Source organism: Musa acuminata, chromosome BXJ3-10 (genome assembly GCF_036884655.1).
Source record: "Musa acuminata AAA Group cultivar baxijiao chromosome BXJ3-10, Cavendish_Baxijiao_AAA, whole genome shotgun sequence".
Taxonomy (NCBI): Eukaryota; Viridiplantae; Streptophyta; class Magnoliopsida; order Zingiberales; family Musaceae; genus Musa; species Musa acuminata.
In genome coordinates, this window is record NC_088358.1 from 17,455,364 (window position 1) to 17,463,161 (window position 7,798).

Here is a 7,798-nt window from a genome sequence, read left to right on the forward strand (position 1 = left end):
CTTCTGAACCCAACTTCGCCTCCGCAAATTGAGTCGCCTTAGTTCCTCCATCAAATGCTCCTCCGAGATAAGGTGCATGTGCCCAGAAGCTCCCTTCGTCTTTGGCACCATGCAAGATGAGTCCGCTCCGTCAGAATGAAGGACCCATGGAACAATATGATCATACTCTTGCCTCTACAAGAGTTCATGTCTTTGACCTCTGTCTAAGGAAAGCATTGTGTCTCTGCTCCATGTTCCAACTTCTATGCTGGCTCCCTTCATGCGGCTTGGGTACTTCGCCAAGTTACACCCAAGTTGCTCCGCTCCTCGTTTTTGCATTGAGTCGATGGTGGCCCTCACGCCCACCATTCCACGGGTCAGCCCTCCCTTGAGTCCGATCTCCACATCGACTCCAAGTGTGCCTTCATTTAAGTTGCTTTGGGTCGCTCCCCCACTTGATCTCGCAATGCATCCACTAATGCATTCTCTCAAGCGAGATCATGCGACGACTCCTCGCCGCTTGCTCAGTCCATCGAGCTTCGTGGAGTTGTTGTTTGTTGAGGTACTCCTCCTCAACATGTGAGGTTCATCTCACATGATTCTCCCTCTGGAGAGCCGGGACTTATCCCTCCTGGATAACTGTCCCATTGGAGCAATATCTCTCTTCGTTTCGGAGACCACCATCCCCTTGGACTACTCCGATCTGCTGAACAAACTGTGCATTGTTCTGCCTTCTGCAAACGCACTTGCTAGATTGCGACTCCCCGTCAATACAGCCCCCACTGCACCCTTCAAGGCCTAGCAATATGCTGAACTCATTGCACACTTCAGCCTCCTACGGACGTATCCTTCACATGCCGAAGAGAAAGTATCAATGCTCCATGGCGCCGAGTTTCGATCGCCTTGGGATGGCCACGAACATTCCATCGTCCGCATACAAGCCCATACATGAGTACCAAATTCTTCGAGTTAGCAATTCCCCTCACCTTTGTGAGCTTTGCATAACTCTTTTGGTCGTTGAGCAACTCATTCCACCTTGGATGGTCTCATCCTTTACCAAGCGCCTTGCTTGCCTTGAGCACCATCAAGTATAGTTGTCAACGTTGAGCCATAGCTCAAACTCAACCATCCCAACCTTTGTGCGCTCCATATTCTTCCAAGCTTGTCTGTTCTCGTGGTGCCTCTTGCGCGAAGGGTTGGCCATTCCTCTGAATGTCAATCTCAGATGCTCGCTCCTCCGAGCGACTCCTTTTCCCTACATCTCCATGCCCGTTTTCCCCCCAAACGGTCGCGCGTGTGCTGACTGCCCTCAACGCAGCCCCGCTAGGTCCCCCACGTTTGCATGTCAAGTGTTTCTATCAGTGCTTGTCCCGCTCTGATACCATCTGTCACGGACTTAGCTGGATTTGCCTAAGTCGTGCGGCACCCTTGCGTGTCCGTCCGCAAAGGTCAGCCTCCCCGAAGCCTCCCATTGTCCCTTAGGACCACCAAAAGAGAGAACGGGTTAGAGAGAACGCCTCAATCGGGATCCACAAGCAAACATCTCCGAAAAACACTTCATAGACAATGCAAATTACAATCAGACTTTACAAGCTCTGAACAGTGGCACAACAAAGGGTAAAATGGTCCATTACAGAATGAAAAAGCTCTCGCATGTGTCCACATAACACAACCTTTATTTACAAGCCTAAAGAAACCACCAACCCAACTAAAATGGGACTATTAAGCCTTCGGCCGCCCCTCTATATGTTGTACAAGGCATGAACATGCCAAAAGACACAGACATACATAAGCATTACATCAAACATCCTGTTTCGAAGTTTGTCCGTGACAGCGAGGGAAGCAGCGATGCTTGTTGCGGTCGCTGCGTAGAGGGATCGCTGTTGCTGAGGGCTTGGAGGCAGCGATGGTGGTGCGGCTAGGGCAGCACCGCTAAGGGCTCACCGCTGCGATGGCTACGACGGCGCGGATGGAATGCAGCGTTGCTCTGTTTCTGTCACACTGCGGAAGGAGGCGCTGGTGAGAGGCAACGATGCTTGTTGCAGTCGCTGCGTGGAGGGATCGCTGCTGCTGAGGGCTGGGAGGTAGTGATGGTGATGTGGTTGGGGGCAACGCCGGCAAGGACTCGCCGCTGTAGTGGCTGTGATGGAGGAAGAGTTGCTGCCCTGTGTTTTTGTCACTATGTGAGATGAGAGTGCCGAGGCTGAAAGGCGACGGTTGTGACTGCTGTGACCCAAGGAAGCAATCGCCGAGTAGCCGGGTTGAGGCTGCGGTGATGCCAACCAACAACTGCAGCAGCGGAGGCAGAACAAGAGGGAGGTGGCGTTGAAGCGGCCGGGGTTGAGGCTGCAGTGGTGGCAACCGGCGGCTGCAGCAAAGATGCAGAGCAAGGGGGCTGCAGCAACTGTGCAGATCGAGGGGGTTGAGGTGAAGGCTGCAGTGGATGGCAGCAGCAGTCGTGGCAGGCTGGGCGGCGAGTGGCGTTGTCGCTGGCTGGGCAGCAGTGGCGACGGTGGTGGCAACCGGCGTTCGCAACAGCAAGAGGATTGCCCTGTTTCTCGATCAAAAGGGGGCAGAGCAAGGGGGAGTGGCGGCGATCGTTCTCGCCCGAGCTAGGGGGAGCGGCGGCTGGCTATGTTGCTGACACTGCAACTCCTTACCTTTGCTGAGTTGTCCGGCATGTCATTGGTCCCTCGACGCTTCATCCGATTCTTCGGCGCATCGTCCTCTCCTGCAGCCTATTGCCCAATCGGCCAGTTGACTCCGTAACTCCGATATCCTTGGTACAATACCTGCTCTTCTTGGCCCGATGCCCAAGTCCACGGCCCGAAGCCTTCTGTCGATACGTCGACCGATCTACCGGCCCGACGTCCAATCTTCTGACATGTTCCTCCGGCACAACATGATTTTCCTGCTTTAATTATCTCATCCTAATCAAAGCATCCTGCATCACTCAAAACGCAGATTAAATCATAAACATATATCAAGTAGTTTCATCATCAAAATACGAGAGTCAACATCACTCTCCCAATAACGGATGGAGAGGCATATTCCATGGGATGGATTCCTCCTAATAACAGATGGAGATAATCCATATCGCACTTTCAATAGCGGATGGAGTAGTATCCCTCACCCGCCTAAGTGGGGGCATGTTCCTCCCAACAACGGATGGAGGAACCGTCTAACCATCACGTCTGATAGCCCGCTAATCACAGAAGGGAATCGTCATACTTGCCCTCGGCAGGGATATAAAAACATCTATGATTATTTATTTATACTCATTCATTCACTCATGCATGCATCAAGAAATCAATACAATTAAATATTATGAGAGACCATACTTGATGTAAATCTATTAGACTGTGTTCATTGGTGGCTCCACACTGTGATGGGCCCGCAGCTCCTTTCACATGTTACACTTCCAATATGAACTACTAGTATAGTTATATCTACTACATGATAACAATCATATCAATATCATAAAATTGAGAAAAATAGAAAACTAATAATCATTTTCAAATGATATCTCCAGATAAATCCTTTAAATTCATCAAATCATAAAGGCATGAAACATCAATCTCTCAATAGTCCTCAATCAACCAAAACTCTAATTGGAATAGCTCAATTAACTTAAACCAAACTCAATTTGATTATGACTAATGAAACTAACCTTTATTGAAAATCGTATTTTGATGATGAAACCAATTGATATGTGTTTATGTTTTAATCAGTGTTTTGAGTGACGTAGGATGCTTCGATCAGAATGAGACAATTAAAGCAGAAAAAATCATGTTGGGTAAGAGGAACATGTCAGAAGATCGGACGTCGGGCCGATGGATCGGTCGACATATCAACAGAAAGCTTCGGGCCATGGATTCGGGCTTTGAGCCAAGAAAAGCAGATATTAGCCAAGGATATCAGAGTTGTGGAGTCAACTGGCCGATTGGACAATATGCTGCAAGAGAGGAGGATGCGTCGAAGAATCGGACGAAGCGTCGAGGGACCAATAACATGCCGAACAACTTGATTAATGCTTAGTATTAATTGTCTAGATCGAAGTATGTTTTTACATGTGCAGGATTAACTATGATAGCAAGGCATGAAGCAAAATGAAGTCCCAGAGCCAAGGACGCGATTACGTTGGGAGTTCAAGAGTTCGTCGGAAGTCCGGACATTCGTCGGAAGTTCGTTGGAAGTTTGTCGGAAGTTCGTCGGAAGTTCTGGAGGAACCAGCCAAGAAGTCTCAGAGCTTGCTAGAGACGCTCATCGAAACTCACCAAGAAGATCATCGTGAAGTCCAGGAGTTCACCGAAAGTTCGCTGGAAGCTCCCCGGAAGAATAGACATAGGGACTTGTTTTGCTTAGTAAATGTCTTAGGATTTCATAGTTAGCACATAATTGGGCTTAGATTTGGGCCAACCCAATTAGGGGCTAGCTAGGCCCATGTAAGAACTGTGTTGGGCCCAATAAGAAGCCGAAACAGTGCCCCAAGAAGTCTCACCGTCATGGCACAGTCTTCGGGACTGTGTGAGGCAGTGATACCGCCAGTTTGGGCGATTGTACCGCCCCTAGTAGGGTGCCAGGTGGTGGTACTGCCAGTCTGGGTAGTGGTACCACCCAGAACTGCCCCCCAGGCGATGGTACCACCAGACCTGGGTGGTGGTACCACCTAGAACATTGTCAGTGTCGACTAACACTAGGCGGTGGTACCACCCAGCACAAGCGGTAGTGCCGCTCGTGCCCGGGGAACCCAGGATGGGAAAGTTTTAAGTTCTAAGTTTGAATCAACTTGAAGCCTATAAAGACCCCTCTTATCCCTGGATAAAGCACACAAGCACAGAGAGTTTAAAAAGAAAGAAACACTGCTAAAATCTTATGTGATCTCCTCTCCCTCTTCTAAGTATTAGACTAGTTTAAGAGAGGAGTAAGTGAGTGTTTGTAAGGGTTGTCTCCTAAACCCGGTAAAAGGAGAAGAGGGATGTATAAGATGATTGGCCTTCGCCTATTGAAGGAAGGCCTCTAGTGGACGCCGGTGATCTCGTCGAAGGAGTTCGCCGAAAGTGGATGTAGGTCACATTGACCGAACCACTCTAAAATTGCTGTGTTCTCTAGTTTGTATTTTATTCTTGCTATTTACATACTGCAAACTACTTTACTTAGTCACTACGCTTTTATATGCTTCTAAGTTATTAAGCTTTCGAAATTAGTTTACATCGAAATCAATTTTATCCTACGAAAATTTTTAAACCGACGATATTTTACCGCTGCACTAATTTACCCCCCCTCTTAATGTCGACTCTTGATCTTAACAATTGTTATCAGAGCCTCGTGATTTCTCAATTGGTTTAACACCCAAGAGAAATAGCTTTTTACGGCTTCCAAAAGAGTCACTCTCTTATTTGTCCTCCCTTTTTCAATAGGATGGACTACACTTATTGGAAAACTTGAATGAGAGTTTTCTTGCTTTAATTGAAGCTCGATTTATAGCACATAGTCGAATTTGGTTTTTGAAGGTCTTCTATTCCAATGAACGATTGGAATGATTTAGAGAAGAATGTTTTTTCTCTAAATGCAAAGGCTATGAATGCCCTATTTTGTACATTAGACAAAAACGAGTTTAATCAGGTTTCTAATTGCGAAATGACTTTCGAGATTTGGCACACATTAGAAGTCACACATGAAGGGACTAGCAAAGTTAAATATTCAAAAATTAATTTTTTAATACATGATTTTGAGCTTTTTCAAATGAAGCCGAGTGAAACCATTGTTGACATGTACACCCATTTTACGGATGTCGTCAATGGTTTAAAAGCTCTTGGCAAATATTTTTCAAATTTTATACTTATTAGTAAAGTTTTACGCTCACTTTCTAAAACTTGGATTCAAAAGTAACGGCTTTACAAAAATCAAAAGATTTGAACCATTTCCCTCTCGAAGAACTTATCGGGTCATTAATGGCCTATGAAATGATGTGCAATGCATGTGAAGAACTTGAGAACCACCTTTCAAAGAACAGGAATGATTTGAGACATAGAACACATGAAGAGCACTCGAGCATAAGCTCAAGTGATGGTAAACTTGAACTTACAAAGAAATTTAAAAAGCTAATGAAACAAAAATAAAAAAATAAAAAAATCGCAACTACTTGCTTTGAACGCAAGAAGAACACAAATTGAGATGAATCAAGCTCCTCTGAAGGTAAGGAGAAAATCAACAAAGGCAAGATGATAAACTACGCCTTAACCGCTTTCAACGATGAGGTAATCGAAACCCCTTTGATTTATTTCGAAATTACATAATACTTTTCATGATGCATTTTTTTAAACTTAGTTTAGAATTAATTTTCTTAAAAATTACATGTTTAAAAATATAATAAAAATAGAAAAATTGGGATCATGCTAGTAATTTCGAAAATGATAATAAAAATTACATGCTTAATAAAATAAATAAAATAATTTTGATTAAAAATATTTTATGAAATCATGCTTGATGAAATAATGTAACGAAGATTTGATATCATGCTTAATGGTTTTATAATTTAAAATTATGTATGATGAATTTTACAATTTATGGATTATTGACTTTTACGATAATGAAAGTGGATATTTTGGTTTTGAAAAAGGATGCATGTTTTGATGAAAAAGGCATGCTCATATAAAATAGTGTAAGTCTTGGCGATTGTGTATTTAATGATGCATAATGATGTAATGAAAATATTAAATGTTTGATACCATGATTGATGATTTTATGCATGAGATTTTAAAGTTATACATGATGATTTTTGTGATTTATTGATCTTGATGATTTTTATTATGAGATTTTATCTTTTGATTTTAAACCATGATACATTGTTTTTATATGAAAAACTTAAGCCTGCTTATATGAAACAAATCACATGAATTGAAACAAGTAAAAAGAGAAACGTATTTTTCTAGAAATTTTATTTTTCTCTATCTTATCAATTTTTTACTAAGAGATTGATAAAGTTGTTTGTGTCTTTTTGAATCTCTTGAAAGTAATGTTGAGATTTTGATGATTTGAATTTTAATGAGTTTTATCTTGATTTCTTGCAATTATAATTTAAATTTTCTATTGAATGATTCAAGATTGTTTTCTATTTAAAAGGAGATTTGTGGGAATGGTTCATGGTCTTTTAGTATTCTTGATTTTGATAATTATGTTTTTGAAACTTTATGTAAATCAAGATTGTTAATCATGATTCTCTCGTTTTATCAAAGTGAATATTTTTCAAAATGAATCGTAAGTTGTTTTCTCTTGATATTTCGATACCCACAATTTGAGAAAATGTACCTTGATGATTGGAACATTTTATGCATAAATTAATTTTTTTTATGATTTAATACTCCTTTGTAATTATGATTTGTTTATCGCATGATATGATTGAATCACTGTTATAAAAGAAAAATGAAATTGTTAGCTCGCACATTGCAAAAGAGAACAAAAATATATGCTAGCTTGAATGATAAAACATGAGATTGTCTATAGTGCAAATTTATTGTTCTCATGATGTGTAGATTGAAATAATGATTGGAATATTGATGTAATTATAAATGATGATTTGGTATTATGCATGCAATACTTTAACGTATGATAATGATGCATGCAATGATGAAATATTCATGATAAAATAATTGTTTTGACATTAATGACTTAAATTTTCATCTATGCTATTTACCTTTATCATAATTTAAAAATTAATATAAAGAGTCTTCTCTTCTTTTTGACAATGATAAAAGGGGAGCAAAACTTGCTAGAAAGTAAATTTGCCAGCTTGCACAATTCGAAAAGAGGCAAACTT